The sequence below is a fragment of the Mus caroli genome, chromosome 10 (genome assembly GCF_900094665.2).
Source record: "Mus caroli chromosome 10, CAROLI_EIJ_v1.1, whole genome shotgun sequence".
NCBI lineage: Eukaryota > Metazoa > Chordata > Mammalia > Rodentia > Muridae > Mus > Mus caroli.
In genome coordinates, this window is record NC_034579.1 from 107,810,049 (window position 1) to 107,827,889 (window position 17,841).

General features: G+C 41.0%; 1 long non-coding RNA gene across 1 annotated transcript; it reads left to right on the forward strand.

Annotated features, from left to right (window-relative positions):
• Window positions 1-1,571: 1,571 nt before the first annotated feature.
• LOC110303938 lies at window positions 1,572-5,269 on the forward strand. Its single transcript, XR_002378982.1, has 3 exons — window positions 1,572-2,077; window positions 4,410-4,494; window positions 4,962-5,269. It is a non-coding gene; the product is annotated as an uncharacterized LOC110303938 (long non-coding RNA).
• Window positions 5,270-17,841: the final 12,572 nt, after the last annotated feature.

Below are 17,841 nucleotides of genomic sequence, written 5' to 3' on the forward strand. Positions count from 1 at the left end.
TTCCCCTCCAAAAATCCCCATCCCCTCCCCCCTCCCCCTGCTTCCCACCCACCCACTTCCATTCCCAGTCCTGGCATTCCCCTATACTGGGGTATAGAACCTTCACAGGACCAAGGGCCTCTCCTCCAAATGATAGCCAACTAGGCCTTCCTCATCTACATATATAGCTAAAAAGGGGGACGGGGGCTGGAGAGATGGCTCAGCAGTTAAGAGCACTGACTGCTCTTCCAGAGGTCCTGAGTTCAGTTCCCAGCAACCACATTGTGGCTCACAGCCATCTGTAATGGGATCTGATGCCCTCTTCTGGTGTGTCTGGCAGCTACAGTGTACTCATATAAATAAAATAAGTAAATCCTTTAAAATATAAAAAAATAAAATAATGTTTCCTCATGAGTTCTGGACCTCTGTCAATCTATGAAGCGTCAAGGTGAATCGGCTAGCTAGTGCTGGCAGAATTGTTCTCTCTTCAGAGATGGATGGAATATTACTGATTAAAACTACTCTAGACATTTCACGTATAAGGGAACTAAAATTGAAGTATTTTCCATCAGTTGCCTAATAATTTTAGCCATCGATGAAGACTCAATTGAACCAAAGAAAAAGCATCACAGAGCTAAGAAATAGGAAGGGAAAAGGAAGTGATCCTCTTTTGTTACTTGTGTGACGGGAGGGTGTATTGCAAGGAAACAGGAAGAGCATGCAAATGGAATGTTCACAGCAACACTTGAAATCACACACAAAGAAATGCTTTAGGAAACTGGGAGGCCTGTGTCGTTATTGTTTAATAAAAACAGCTTGATATTTCAATATAAAAGCAAGAACGGCTGGGATGTGAGCAGGCGTCTCATTAAAAGCCACTTTTCCATTCTGCCTTCTAAGCCTCATCAGAATATGAAAGGAAACGGTCCTCTATTTTTCACTTAGGAACTATCAGATAGTCTATTATGGTCATCCTTGATGTATTCCAAAAGCCAAAGTATTCTAAATACCAACTTTACCAGGTATATAGTTTCAGCATCTTTACATGCATACATTCAAATATCTATCCACATATACAAATTATTTCCGCAATTTGTGTTTCAAAAACCGAATAGCTGGCGTCGTGAGGCAGATTTGAGTGCTCCTTTGGAAAGCTGCTACATTTGTGTGAGTCTGTAGAAGAATAACATGAGCTCACCCTTTAAAATAAAAAAAAATAATAATAAAAAATTAATCCCTCAGGTACAGTCCCCTTAACAGAATCAATTTAATTTCATGTGACATTGTCCTTCCCAGAACTGCAGATTCAGTGAACGCAGCAGGTCCTGATCTTGGTCTTTAACAGATGGCCTCAGCAAATGACAGTAACAGAACCTGACATGTGTTGTTTCAGTGATCTCCTCTCCTCTCCGAGAAGTATGGAAGCGTTAGATCCCGTGTGTTCCTTCAGATTGTTATTTCTGGCACGCTCTTCTTGGCATATGTTATGATGAGCCATTCATAACAAATTAAATTTTCATTAAGGTAAAAAAAAAAAAAAAAAAAAAAACCTTCATAGTCCATAAGCCTACAGTTTGTCTCAGTTCCCAAGGTAGCTTTTTCTGTGCAGAGGGACCAGTTATACAAGTAATTGAGTGTCGAGCTGGTTTGGATTCATTTTTTAAGAATTAGCTACTTTATAAAGAGGGATAAGGGGAACAGAGAAGCCTGCAATCCCAGAAATGGAAAATGGACAAGATGCCAGAAAAAAAAAATCTGTGGCCTCAATCTCGAAGCATTCTACAGGGTCACAGCAATCCTAGGCTCCCTGGAAACACATCAAAAGAAACTAAGCCACAAGACACCACTTGAATGGCACCACCTGGGCTGGATACAAAGACCAGCTGGAGCAGGCAGAAGTCCTGTACCTTTAAGGTAGTGCTTCAGAGTCGATTGTAACTGTAATTAACAGCTTCCTCTAACTGTGAGATGGAATTTTCCTGAAGGACTCGGTGGTTTTACTCACTGTCTGGCTTAGTAAAATGGGATTTCAAACAGCACAGAGCTTTCAACCCAAAGCAGCTAAATCTAGTTAAAGCAGAAACATCAATGATTTTCGGTGAGTGCACATCACAGGAACACCGCAACACTGGAAACCACCGCTGATTGCTTCTTCCAGAAGCCAGCTGAAATGAAGTGAGGCGCAGAGCCAAGGAGTAAAGCCTAGGCTTCTCTCTTCCTGAGCCTGCACTTAGCTCCCATATAAATTTTTGCCTATGATAATGTCTTTGAGCCTACTTAGTAGCTGGTAAACTACTCATTTTTCAGTTCACACTTGGAAATATTGGCTAACAGTGGGGAGAGAAAGCAGACCGTTGACCTTGTCTCACTCTGAGCAAAACTTTTAGTTTGGTAATACTTCAAACTCTTCCCTATGAGAGAGGGGTTCTTTCCCCGCGAGCTACGGGCTGCAAGTGGGCTTCATTAGACTCTTTTCAATATTCTCTTTCTCTTGAAAATTGAGTTTAGCCATTCACAAAGAGAATATAATAATGTGTAAGCTGAAGTCCAGGATCGCGTGGGGATAAACAGATTTGATGTTGAATGCCTTGTTATAATGAGTGAAAAAGAATTACCTTTGCTTACAAAATAAACAATCTCCACTCTTCCCAGGAGGTTTCAAGTAGGGAGCAAAATGAGAAAAGAAAGGTAAAATATAAAAATCAACAGGCAAACAAAACAAGTCACGTGACTGCAACTGAAACCCGGCCGTTGTCAAGCATTTTCTCTGCGTGAGCACTTACCGGAATAGAGATTAAAAGAACCAGTAAAGGGGTTAATAGCAAGTGACCTTCACTCCATGGATGAGCTGCAGGGAAACATAACGAGAAAGGGAAATATCAAGAAATTGACGTGCATAAAATTCAGTACTTCCTGGACAGCATCAAAACAAAACAAAACAAAAAACAAAAAAACAACTTGTAGAAACAACTTGTAGCGCCTTAGAGAGACGGGCGGGACAGAAAGGCCAGCCGATTAAGCAGGGGGTTTGGAATTGTGGCACGCTTTGAGAAAGCATCCCCAAAATTGTGCATGAAGCTCTTGCCTTCATGGTTTAAATCCTTCGGGAGAGGTCTAACTCCCTCCCACAAGGTCCAAAATGACATTGGCTTTTGTCAAAGTCCAAGTTAAGGAAAGTGGATATGGAGCTTCGGGGTGGCTTCACTGGGCACAGCGCTTGCAGTGCAAGCCTGGTGACCTCGGTTGGACCCCAGCACTCGGGGAAAGGAAGCAAACGAGAACAGATTCCAACAGTCATCCTGCAGCCTACTCTTGTGCCACAAACACCTACAGCGCACGCCCACATAGAAGCAATAACAATCAACTTAAGCCTAAGTAAAATAGTTCCTAGCAAATTTTTGGTTTATTCCCTTGAAAAGGCATATGGAAAGGATGGTTAAAAAATGACCCCCAAATGTTAAATTTTATGTTACATGCAGTTTTAAGAACAAAGAAATGTAAATAAAGAAAATGTCTAATAAAAAAGAACAAAGCAAATCGGCTATGTTTAAAAAATAATAATTCTTCTTTCTTGAATTACATCTGAGTAAGACATTCTGGTATGATTTCTAAGACGCTGAAGGTTGTAGCAATGTTAAATTGAGAACAAAACAGGTTTTAAAAAAACTACTTTTGGACTGGATAAAAGGGAAGTACTAGTAGATACATAAAATCAGAATTTGGACAGACTATGTTTTACTCTTAGTGTGTGTGTGATACATACATGTGTGTGAAAGTGTGCTCATTTCTGTGTGAAGAGATTGACTTAGGCCTCATCCTCTATCTCTCTGTATCTTTCCAGGGGTCTGGGGATCCGAACTCAGAAAAGTCACAATTGCCAATCAAGCACTTTACCCACCAAGTCCCTTCCCTAGATCCCAGGACCTATTTTCTAACCACAGTGCAAGGAAGGCAATTAAAAAAAAAATCAGAACTTCTTAGATACCTAAAAATGTCTACTAAAAAAAAAAATTGGGTCACAAAGCAAATGAGAAATATAGTAGACTATTGGACAGAACCAATGAAAGAACTAGAAATAGCTATCTGGAGGAGCCAAAATAGGATGCTTCCAGTTTAAAAGAAATAATCAATGACTTCTGCTGTGAGAAAGCTGAGAAGCAGCTGAAATTCCTTCTGAATGTCCCCTCACCTCTTCACCATCTGCGCGGCTGTGTCAACCCCCAATCCCCATGGCATCCTCGGTCATTCCCCTTTCCTTGCTGATTCTAACTTCAAAACAAAATTTACATCAAAAGTTTTTGTTGTTTGGTTTGTCTGTTTTATTCTTCTCTCATCCTGATAACAGTTCTCCCTCCTCCCTCCAGTCCTCCAAGCTCCTTCCCCCAACTCCCCTCTCCCCCATATTCACTCCTCCTCTGTTTCCCTTTAAGAAGAAAAAGAAGACCTGGCTTCTCAGGGATTTCAACTGAACACGGCATGACAAGTTATAAGACTAGGCACAAACCTTCAAACTCGGTAGGAGGCATTAATAACATTTGAAAAAAACAAATTATATTTTAAATTTATATTGATAGATATAATTATTTATTATATATTAATATATATTATATTAATAATTGTATATCAAATATACAAAATATAGATTTTGTATTAAAATTTAAATTTCTGAATTTTCCTGAAATTTTTAAAACAGTCAACACCAGAGCTGTGCTTCCATGTGATAAGCCACACTGCGTGGTCTCTATTTCCTCCTCTTTCTTCCAGAACTGAGTCTTGCAACCAAGGGTTTTGGGTGCTTTTCTTCCCAGCTTCATTAAGATATAATTGACAAGACGTTTCATACAATTATAGTATATGACATGAGGCTTTGATACATGTGTTAAACATAAAAATGACTAAATCAAGCTCATTAACTTACCTGCCACCTTGATTTGTTCGAAATTTTAACAGACCACTTAAAGCCTACTCTTTTTCTAATATAGATATCCAGAACTGATCCTGTGTAGCTGAGGCCCTGTACATTTTGACCGACTTCTCTCCAGCATCTCTGTCAATCATCCTTCAGCCTCGGATGCATGGTCTCCTTTCTCTCCATGTCACATCGTGAATATGTTTCTAAGTTTACTTCACTACAGGAAAAAATAAAACTTGGATGGAAATGGCCACATTTTCCCTACCCCCTGGGACATTTGGCTTATACTGTATCCTCCAAGCTGTCTTGGAATGAACAGCATCTTTGATTTCCCATAATGCACTACACAGGTGCTTCAGAGCTGCTAGATGCTCAGCGACGTTTGACTACTTGGCATTGCACAGAAAAGGAAAACTTTTTTGATGATTAAAAAAATGTTTTTTCGCTTTTCATCTTGATTTATCAAAGCAAGAGATGAATGAAAGGGAGAGATGGATAGAGAAGAGAAGAGAGGAGAGGAGGGGAAAGGGGAGGACAAAGAGGGAGGGCAGGAGGAGGGAGAGAAGAAGCAGGAAGCAAATGAACCTTTGTGAAGTGCTGTCCCACATCTGAAACTGTGTTTGGCACAATGGGACACCAAAACTGAATGTAGAAAATGAAGACTCCTTTAAAGGCTGAAAATTGAGTCACAGAAAATATAAGACAATTAGAAAATAATATCTCTACAAGGCTAATTCAAGACTGTATAAGCCAGGTTTATAAGATGAAGGAAAAGTTGTGGTTAGTAAAGGTGACTGAATGTACAGCAGCACCCCCAGGTATACAGACATTCTAAACTGAAAGTACAGCATGGACAGGAAGGAGATGAGAGTAGAGCTTGTAACTCGACACATGACAATAGCCATCTGCCGGCTAGAGGGAAGGTAGCATGCAATAGAACAATGAACTTTTCTCTGTGTATCATACACACGTGTGCTCATATCATACACATGCATGATCACTAGCACGGCTGCTAGTAGGTGCTAGTGAAATGGTCTACCATCCACAAAGACTTCGCGCTCCTGGCAAATGGAGACCACATTATCCGTGACTCGCCCAAACCACTTAACGCATCTTCAAAACTGTCCCTACACAGAAAGCAGAAAGAAGGGGGTCCCAACAACACATTGTCTCTAGAGAGAATGCTCTGTGAAGTAGCTGTTAAGACTCCCAAGACTAAAATTGCATGTCTTCTTACGCTCCATAAGGTAAGCAGATGAAGAGCTTTTATCTAGGTTTCAGACAAGATGAATAAAGGTGTTAAATGATTTGCCCGTGCCTTGTTTCTGGCTAAATTTCAGGTACCTCTCTATAATTATTCAGCTTTTCAGGTGGCATTGGAAATGCCTCCCCCAGTCCTAGCATATCGCTCCCATTGTCTTCTCCACTCCTACTGTGGGGCTAATCGTACCCTGATAGCAGGCTACAAGGGTGTCATTAGCCTTCCCTGACTCTATCGGCTCATCTCTTGCCAACGAAGAGCTTCAAAATAGTTGGCTAGAACTTTCCTATTGGATTTTTTTTTTTTTGGCTTTTTTTTTTTTTAACTTTAGCCTGCTCCAATTTTCCTTCCCTAAAGCTAGCCATTGGAAAAACATTGAAATCATAGACTCTCTGATGGTCAGTCAATCCCTGTGTGATGGGATAACCTTCACTGTCATCTTGAATGAATTTGGAATCACCTCGAAGTCACATCCAGAGAACTTTAATAATAAAGACCCACCATGAGTGTGGGTAGCAACCATCCCAAGAGGGCTTGAAGTAAAGGTAGATAGGGAGAATTTGGGGGCTCAGGGGACTTAACCATCACCATTAATTGCCCTTCTTCTGACTGAACACAATCTTGCTGCTATGCCTACCTGCTAGATTGGACTACATCCCACATCTTGACCCATGAACCAAAAATAAATCCTTCCCTTAAATTACTTCTGTCAGATAGTTTGCCCAAGCAATGAACAAAAAAAGTACATAAATAAAAGTACAGGTATTTATGTTTTGTTAGAATAAACCCACAAGTCGAGAAAGGTGAATTTGATAGCCAGCTCTATCATAACTCGCTGTTTAATCACGGGTTTGCACTCCGAACAGATCTGGATGAAAATACTGCAGGTGCTGTCTAACACCGAAGAAGTCTCTTAACATCTCTGATCCACCTGTAAATAAAAATAAAACTGTGTAACTCTCTGGTTATTATGGGGATCGGATGGATTAGCGTGGGAAAAGCAATTGCCGGTGCTCCACGCAGGTAATATTCAAGCAGCTTCCCATCCTGTAAAGTGGAAGAATTGAATGGGATGACTTTTAAGGTTCTCTTCCATACTAACATTTTATGGGTTTTTTTTTCTGGTACTTTTTTTTACCTGGGCACTGCAAGTCACACTTCAGCCTAGTTCCCTGGCCCTCTCTCTGGCCTCCAAGCTCCATAGCTATAAATACCCCACGCCCACCTGTAGACTCAAAATAGCTTCAGGCTCAGAGATTCTTTCCACCAAACTTCCACATTGTAGACCATTTGTAAGAACTCAGGGGCTGCCTGATTTCCTGCCTTGTCCTAATTCCTCTGGAGCTGAATTTCATTTCCTCCTATTCCACTCACGATGTGGAGGTCAGGCCCTATTACAGGAGCATCATGAGAACTACCTGCTAGGAGCCCTCTTCACACAACCACCTGCCTGCTTGGCCACTCACTGCCTGCCTGCTGCCAGCCCGAGAGCCCGAACCAACCAGCCAGGACATCTGCTACAGATCAGTGCCAAGCTCTCGGATCCCATCTACCCCCCTGCTGGCTGGCCTCACGGTGCTCTTGTGTGACAGCACAGCCCGGCTCTCTCTGCCCAGCCAAGCCTAGCCCACTTGAGGGTCCTTAGCTATTAGCCTGAACCTTAGTCTGTCACAGACATGGCAGTGGATCATAACAGGAGGATACAATTTTGCTTTTCTGATTTCTGAAAAGAGTGCATATTCCCACTTGAGATAAATTATCTTTATCTCCTCCGTGCCTAGTCTATTTTGTAGCCTGTTTCTTTTATTACCTAATTTGTTCCTTTCATTGCGCACATTTTTTAAAATAAAATGAATACAGAAAGTATGTAAATATGACTCCATTAGCACCCATGTCACAACAACTCTCCTCATTACTTCCTGCCGGGTGGAAAGAGAGCTCTGGTGTCTCGTTCTCTTCTTAGAAGTCGCCAGCCCTACTGCTAACCACCTCTCTGTCCTCCATTACTCCTTTAAAGGCCTTCTTCCCAACACAGTCACACTGAGGCTGCAACACAGGAACTTAGGAGGGGGACACAACTTTCTGTCCATAGCAGCTGTATACACCAACATCAGGACCTGTGTTTCGTGATTATTTGTACAAGCTAGTGTTTTCCTCAGAATGTCTCGTTCACTCTGCCCACATCTACCAGGTGTGCCTACTGCTATGCACTACTTTCTATGCTCAAGAGACAGGTCCCACTGCACAACACTGGGCCCACAACAATGGGTAGGGATCTTGAGAGCCCACCCCTCCCTAAGGCACTAGAGAGGCTGGGGGAGGGGAAGTCTTATTCCTTAAAGGTATAACCACTAGGAAGTTTCTTTTGCCCAAGTTGTAACTACACACACACACACACACACACACACAAAATCATGCTCAGGCAAGTAACTTTATTTAAACACAGCAGGACACACACACAAAGACAGAAATGTGGAAAGGGATTTGTTGGAAAGAAGGGATAGGGCTGGTGAGATGGCTCAGTGGGTAAGAGCACCCGACTGCTCTTCCGAAGGTCCAGAGTTCAAATCCCAGCAACCACATGGTGGCTCACAACCATCCTTAACGATATCTGGTGCCCTCTTCTGGAGTGTCTGAAGACAGCTACAGTGTACTTACATATAATAAATAAATAAATAAATCTTAAAAAAAAAAAAAAAAGAGAAGGGATAACTGAGAATTGGGAAAAGAGGAGAGAGTGGAGAGGCCATGTGACGTCATGTGGGAAATTGTGAAAGAATAAAGAATACATTTTTTTAATGATTATGTGTAAAATCAGGAAGAAACAGCTTCCACAAGAAAATGCAGAAGAATAAATCCTCCTATCGATTAAAATTCCCCCAGAGGCTTCCTGTTATTCTTAAGGTTCTATTCAATTTCTCTTCTCCACAGTTAACAGACTCTCCCTCATCCTAGTTCCTTTACAGACCCTCACCTTCTAGCAGCAGCTCCTTGCTCACCGCATTCCAGGTCTATCTACCCTCCACCAAGCCAAGCATTCCCCACTCTAGGACTTGACACTGACCCTTCTCTTGATGGGGGATGCTCTTCACGGGTCTTTGCATGTTCACTTACTTCTATAGATTGAGTCCTGCAAGAAATACTTCGTCTGCACCCCAACCACACTGTCCTCCTTCCTAATCACCCCCTCACAAAGCAGTGACTTGTTATTTTCTTTATAGTAGCATTCCAATTTGTTTTACTTTATCCTGTTTAATTTTTTTTTTTCTGTTTAATTTTTTTATCGCCAGCCTGTATTATTAGGATGCCAAGACATATGCTAAGAATAAAGACCTTGTCATTCCATCTCTTTATCCCCAGAACTCAGACATTGACTGGCACAGAAGGAAGGATACCAGATTCCACTGTGGGAGTATGTGAGTCAGGCTTTAGTGAATGGAAGAACCTAAATTCTAAGCCATCTACTTGTGCTTCAAAGCCTGCAAAGTAATATCTGAAATAACAGATTCCAAAGCTACAGGGGAAAGTTATGTACAAGGTAACAGGTATGACTACCGTTCATGGGGGTGGGGTTTCTTTAAACTGTATGTGCTGCCAAGGTCTCTCTACTCATTGCCTGTTTCATTCTCAAAACCACCCTTGAAAGCAGCTCCTTGCTCTATGCTGAGGCCATTGAAGCCCAGATGATAGTTTATCCATATCACATACTGATCTAAGGTGGAACTGAGACCTGTTTATAGATTTTTGAGATACCACACTTTGACCATTTTTTAAAATGCTCATTTTCTTCTGCTTTATTTTTTAAGACAGATTTTATTTTCTTTTGCTTTTCGTACTTCTATTATATATTGCATCCTGATCACAATTTCTCCTCTCTCCTCACAGAATCAACTGACAGGGATTCATGGGGGCTCACAGAGATCAGAGAGTCTGTATTGGGTCGGATCTAGGTCCTCTCTACATATATGTTATGGCTGAGTAGCTTGATCTTGGAAAATCCTAACAGTGGCAACAGGGGCTGTCCCTGATACTTTTGCCTACTTGTGGGACCCTTATCTCTCCTAGTGGGTTGTTCTATCCAGCCTTGTGCCTAGTCTTTAAAAAAATGCTCATTTTTAAAATAATGTATCACAAATATATATATATATGTATATATATTCAACTTTTTATATATATTCACTATATATATTCAACTTTATATATGTGTGTATATATATGTGTGTGTATATATATACATATATATATATATTCAACTTTATATTCAAAAAAAGTAAAAACATGGACATTTTATCCTCACATTACTCATACTCTCTTCTCATTCTTTTTTCCTACCTAGAAAACAAGATGTTACTTGATGACGAGATTTTTTTCCCTGCATTGAATCTAACATGTGATATAGAAGGGTGGCCTTGCTGGAGAGGAGTGATGGATGTCTGGGACCAAATCATCGCCTTTTGAATGAAGTAGCAAGGCTGTCTTTGAAGAGACATTGTCCCAAACTAATAAGTAATCTTCCAGAGAGTGAGTCTTAGTGATTACTAACGCTCACAGCCACGTGGTCAGAGAGTAATGCTGACGGGAATCCACCTTCATCCATCCTCAAGCCCCAGATGTTTTCCCAGTTTTCTCCCGAGACAGATAACCTGGATATTTAGGATACCTCCACTCTTAAACATCTCCGGATGTTAAAACTGACCTAGACCTGAGAGACATCCATGCCAGATAAAGACCCCTGACTATTTCTTATCTGAGTGGGCTATTTCCAGGAAGCCTGGGAAACCAGCTTCCAACAGAAGCTAACAAGTCATTAGCTCTTAGATAAAGGATTCTACTGAAGAAGGAAAAGAACAAAACAAAATATATATATATATAAAATTGAAACGACCTGCCTAAGCAACCCAGAGATGATATGAAAACTAATTAGTATAAGACTCTAAACAGGATAGAAATCCTGAATGATTCCAAATAACAGTCTGAAGCCAATGAATGAAGGACAGAATAAAGAGAGAACATTAAAGTGTCCCACTGTTGGGTAGCAGTGGTGCATGTCTTTAATCTCAGCACTTAGGAGACAGAGACAGGCAGATCTCCGAGTTTGAGGCCTGCCTGGTCTACTGGGCTAGCCCCAGGATACCCAGGACTACACAGAGAAACTCTGCCCCCAAAAACATACAAACAAACAGAAAGAGGATTTCACCATCACAGCAGCAATGCCATCACTTCCTGCGGATGCAGCACTTTGCAGCAGTATGCCTAGATGCATGAAGGGCCAAAAACAGCACAAGGGGCCAAGGGTGGAAGGACTTTTCTTCACATACTCAAGTTTTACAAAACCAAAGCTAACTTTCCACACGCTTTCCTGGGCTTTTTGTCTTAGAACTTCTGGCAGGGAACAGGATCAAATTCAATAATGAGAAAGCTCTTTGGTTTCTCTGGAATTGATCTACAACCTAAATCCAGATATCTTCTTATTCTACATCCAAATATACTTCTCGTTCTTCTTGAATATATAACCAACACCAAAAATCCATCAAAGACAAGAGAAAGTGTGAGTGTTACAGCTCTGAAGGGAAGGGTAACCTGACCGTTGGGAGCCAGGGAATAACACAACATTATACTCTACAACAAACATCACACAAGAGATTTACTGAGGGAAAAGAAACCAGGAGAGTGGCTGCCTCTGCTCCGGGGAGAAGCAGCAGAGACCTGAGCAGAAAGCAGGGCTTATATAAAATTTCTTACTGGGTAGAGTTTTCCAGGGTGGTGCCTTTCAAAGTGGCACTTTCCAGGGTGGGGACTGGTGGGATTTCAGGTTCAGAGCCAAGGCTTTTTATTCTGTAGGGCAGTTAGTATGGTCTGTCGTTGGGGATCCTCAGAGAAGGGGCCTGGCCTCTCAACTCCAGAACGTTATTATCATATAGGACATTATTATCATATAGGAACACAATTATTTGTCTTGTTGCCAGCTTTATCCTCTTCTACTGAGAGGAGAAGACAGAAGCTGGGTAGATGGTCTAGATTTTATGTAAATGTTTAGTTTTTAATGTTGGCTCTGTTTAAAAAATATTGTGTAGTTCAAATGGAATATAAGTGTCAAGCAGTCATTAAAAAAAAGGTAGTCTATCAGTTTGTATTCACTCTGTGAGAACTGTATCAAGTTCTGTGGAAATGATCGGGGCTATTGAAACCTCGAGGCCCACCCCCCAGTGATACTCCTTCCTCAACAAGACCATACTTCCTAACCCTTGCCAAACACTTCCACCAACCAGAGGAGACGTCTTTAAACATATAAGCCTATGGGGACCATTATCACTCAAAGCACCACAGGAGAGGATGTGCAGAACGGGAAAAGTGATGGGTAAGCCAAGAGGAGTTTATGCTGTGAGAAGACCAGGAACCAACACATTCCATGGGCATGAACACTCTTCACACATTTAATAGCCAAAGGAAGTGAATCTACACCTTATGGTTGGCTGGCTTCATGCACTCACATTACCAGCGTGGTCCCTGAAGGCATTTGTATTTCTATTACTTGGCCAAGACTGTCAACCCTGTGGAAAAAGAGATGCTTTGCCGGTAATGTCTGTGGCCATGACCCCCCGTGCCGTGCTTACATCAACGCCTGGTGCAAAGTCAGTCTTCGGTAAACGCTTGTCAAGTCAACACACTTTGTCAAATAAAGTCAGTAAGGGACAGTGAGTGCCATTTGGAAGCATCTTCAGATGCCTGGTGACTTGTACTGTAAAAGCAAAGTAACTCTGAAAGCAAAGTCGTCATTTACCACCTAGGAAACATAAAACAGATTAACAAAGGGAAGATCGGAGACTTTCTGCTTATCAAACCCCTGACCCCCATCATAAGCGAGTTTAGCGGGTGTCAGTAGACATTTTCTGCAAAGGAACACATGGCAGATGTTTCAGGTTTTCATGACACACAGCATCTCTGTCAAAACTCTTCACTTCTGTTATTTAGCACAAAAGGAGTCACAGACTTCCTATTGGAAAGAATAAGAACAAGGTTGTGCTCCAGTAAAACATTATTTGGCAGTAAAGCCATATTGCTTCAAAGAACAGAGTTTGTTGATCATTATTCTAGAACATAGGAACTTATAGTTTGGTGAAGTTATATGAATATATGTATATATCTATATATTCATACATACACATATATACATACATATACACATATATGTATATAAATATATATGTGTATATACATGTATATAAATATATATGTGTATAAATACATATATATACACATTATATATGGAGAGAGTGAGATGAGGGGACTCTAAGCAATAGAAAATGACATAATTAATTGCAAGAAAATATGTCAGAAATGAAACAACTTTGTCCTTTGTGATTTCTGTTGTGGGGGAGAAAATCCTACTAATGAAAATTCATACATGGGCCACAAAACAGAACAGAAATTACTAAGACTCTATTGATCTCCATTTGCCATGACTCACTGATGTCAGTGACTAAGTAAGGTGACTGACATGACAGAAGGATGTCAAAGGAGCTGCAGCAGAAACCCCCATCCTGTGTTCTTCACTCTGCCTCCAATGTTGAAACTAGATGCTGAAAAATGAAAGTACACCCTCCTGCTCCTGCCATTGTTCCTCCTTGCTCCCAGATAGCCACCAGGAGGTCTTATGTGTTTCCAGAGAAGTTCATATGGCAAAAATTTGGAGGATAAGCCTTCCCCATTGTTTGGAAATGGAATAGGATGTGGAAGATTGACCACAATTGAGCTCCACAAATGGAAGCAATAGGGGGTCGGGGACATGAAAGGAATACTTACCCAGGTATCCAGCCCTACAGCAAACCAAGCTACAGTCTCTACAGAAGGCAGCGGAGTGTCTTCCCTACAGAAATGGAAGAAATGGAGAGATTGATCCATATAAACTGACAACATGAGACCCGCCTCCTCAGCCCATCCCTCCGGCACTGACACCTATGCCCAACACAGACATGGACACAATGCCAGCCTTTACTGAAATTGAATTCCCAGCCAGTATAATAAGACCAAGGATTCAACCAGATTAAATTTGGTTTCAAGAAGAGAAAGAGACGTCTTACACCTAAGTGTTGGGGTGGGATAAAGCCTCCTGCAGCTCTAGCACTTTCTAATGAGTCATTTTAATTTTATAGAGTTCAGTCACATCTCTCATTAAATGCAAAGTAGAATCACTTGCTCTCAGCCTCCTCCACTCCCAGCTCATGAGCTACAAAGTGTCAGACAGTTCCCAGCATTCTGCCTCTGTCCTGGGAAGGAGATACTATTATTGCCCACTTACTGCCGATCAGGAAACCAGGGATTGCATAATCCCTAAGAACCAGGAGCACAAGCCAGCCAGTGTGACTATCAAGTATGAGACTAGGACTATGGTCTTCACCCACCCCTTCCTCTCTGAATCTTCGAGCTGCATGGGACCCTCCCACCTCCACACAAGGAACATCTAAATGACGAGGACATCCCATTGGCCCGCCATGTCCTGCTGTAGCCATAGATAGCAGATGGGAAAACTACACATGAAAATGAAACAAGTTTCAGTGAATAGCTGCTGATTAACTGAATGTTTTCCTTGACATTCTCCAAAAGCAGAAACTTTAAGCTTCTTTCTACAATATTGCCTATTCCAGGGGTTTTTAAGATGCATTTTAGAGGTACGTTGGGATCTAACCAACCGCTCATGGATAAAGAAAATCTTGGCACCTTTCTCATTAAAGTCAGCTGTGCCTTTATAGAAAAAAAAATCCCACCTGCAGATAAGAGGATACAGCCCAGCCCCCACCCCACCCCCAAAAAAGGAACACTGGGAAAGACTGAACCAACAGTTACAGGTGAGAAAGGGCACATTTGGCTCGTTGTTTGTGATGTGCACACAGTCTTTCCTCCAGACCCAAGAGGAAGATCCCAGTTTGTCTGATATGAAGAGCTAAGCGGGTTAGAAAGTTGTAAAGAAGAACAAAGATCTGATTAAAATCCCTCGGCATATTCTCAATCTAATCTCCTTCTTCTCCGCCACCTGATTTCAGCAATTACATTTCTCTCTTAAATGCCTCTTCTTGTTCATAACTTTGATGATTCTCACATGGGCTGTAGACTGTTTACTCTAATTGTGCTCTTATTAGCATTCCCATTTTAAATGACTATGAATAAGACTCTGACCTTCTGAAGTGAATGACTGCTTGCTGTATTTCCTCCAGGAAAAATTAACCTTGGAAATATTGCCGATTATAGCCAGGACAGCATGTCCATTCATTTTTCTTCCAATTTGTTTAAGGTGGAATCTCAAACTCATTGTCTAGAAGTTAAATGGGGACAAATGTCCACTGGGCTCCGTGGACTTTCGTGTACCAAAAGATCCCAGCAACAGGGGGCAAAGGTTTCTGTAAAAGAATACTGAACACACAGGAGAGCACTCAGGAGCCATCCCTAATTGAGGAGCTACTGACAGTTGATGGCATCTCAAAGAGACAGATACAATCTTCTTGGTCATCACCCCTGGTAGGTCCACCGTGGTCCAATAGATGGCCCCACACCCAACTGCATCTGGGCAGTACAAACTGGAATCAGTGGACTATATTGGTAGAGCCAGAGGCAGACAGATATTTGTGAGTTCAAAGCCAGCCTGATCTACAGAGAGAGAGAGAGAGAGAGAGAGAGAGAGAGAGAGAGAGAGAGAGAGAATAAATAAAAAAGTTGGCAGGGAAAGGGTGATGGATATGAGAAGACAGGGGTATAAAAGGGTAGTGTATATGCTCACTATACCTTTTATGCATGGATGAAACTCTCAACAAATTTATTAAAAGATTACATATATTTAAAATTTTTAAAAAGAGAATGCTGAAGAGTGCTGACTTCACTCTCATAGGCCTTCTTGTTTGTTGCTTTTATTTTAGAAAAGAGAGCAAATACCAAATGTAAATTATTTTTCTTAATACATGCCAGGCATTGAAATGATACCATTTACATTCAGGGTTCTTTTTTTTTCTTCTTCTTCACATAAAAGAAACTACCATTTGATCATGTCATGGGGATGAAAATGAGATTACACATTGCAACCAGAAAGGGGAAGAAAAACTGTCCTCCTTTGGGAAGTGGAACATGAAGTAGGAGGATAACGAAGATTTCTTTTCCCCTAACCAGACTGAAAATTAAAATGTGAATTTAAAATCATTTAAATATGAATGGAAACAATCAAAGATCAAAAGAGCTATTTGTAAAGTCTTGGAAACCCTAACGCAATACATCCCCTATGCCTTTGCAAAAGTATCTGATAAGTGGTGTGTCAGTTCCACATGATAATTCTATACATTTTATTGATAATGGTCTTCAGTCTGACGTATGGAAGGAAACAGAATAGTTGCAGAGAATTGCAGCAATATATTTAGCTCCTTTAAACTTCTGCTTCAATCGCCTTTCATAAAGTAATAGAAATGAAGGGAACTTTGTAAGTTATGCAAAGGCAACTAAACTTATTGATATATGCTGGAAGACCCAAACCAAATTCCCTCCATCCAAGCACATATAATTCCTAACGCAGGCCAGCCTCCATCTTTCTGGATGAAAGGCTGCCCTACCCCCACCCCTGCCATTAGAGCTGAGGAAGAATGACGAGCTCTGATCATGTGTTGCTATCGTTAAAAGCACAGCAATATGCCCACCTAGCTCTCACATATGAAAGAAGAGAAAAATAAAAACTAATAATCACCGGCTTCCCGACGCTGACTTTTTATATCTTTTACAGAGCTCCATGAATCTTCCAAAATTAATGACAATGGCTAAGCTTCCTCGAAGATTTTTGCAGGAGGCTGCCAGCCTGTTTCTGCAGAGGAAAGCGATTTGCTGTGCCCTTGGTGGAGAGAAAGGGGAGGGCTTAGGAAAATAAACTAGGTAGAAAATAAAATTATAAAGCTGAAGAAATAACATATGAAAGAAATATCTTACCTATTCTCAATTTTAATCATCTCAAAACCTGAAGGAGAATTAGACTTATTTACTTGCACAACTAAGGCCATTTTTGCTGAAATTGCAAAACTAGTCATTTTACAAAAGGAACAAATCATGAAGATTCTGTACTGCAAAAAAAGGAAATGGTGCAGATTAAACAAGGAGGAAAAATGAAATTGAAGTTCCTGGAAAATAACTCCCGTGGATGTTTTCTCCGTATTTTTATAGTAATTAATCCATCAATCTCAAAATTAGAAAATTTTTCTTGCAGAACAATTCCTGAACTCTATACGTAATCAACAGTATTTTAAAATTAAGCAACTCTATGAGATAGTTATAAGAAAAAGATGGGAAACAGGCAAGTGAATGATCTTTCTGCCTAATATGAACTGAATGGAATAGATCAAAAAGTAAAATTCACTCACTGAAAAAAAAAAACATATGAAGAGGTTGCTAAATGCCCACCATTCTTCCAAACACTGCATAACATCAGAGTAATCAAGAAGGGGAAAACAGCAAACTCTGAAATAGTCTACTACCAGAAAGAAAGACAAAGCAAAGACAAATAAGACAAAACTTAAGGGCCATGGAGGGTCTTCCGTGGTTAGAGTACTTGCGTGTGTAAACAGATATGCATGACACTCGGCCGTAGTTCCAGCCTCAACAGGTGGAACAGTGCAAGCAGTCAAGGACATTAGCCTCAGGCCTACACACACACACACACACACAC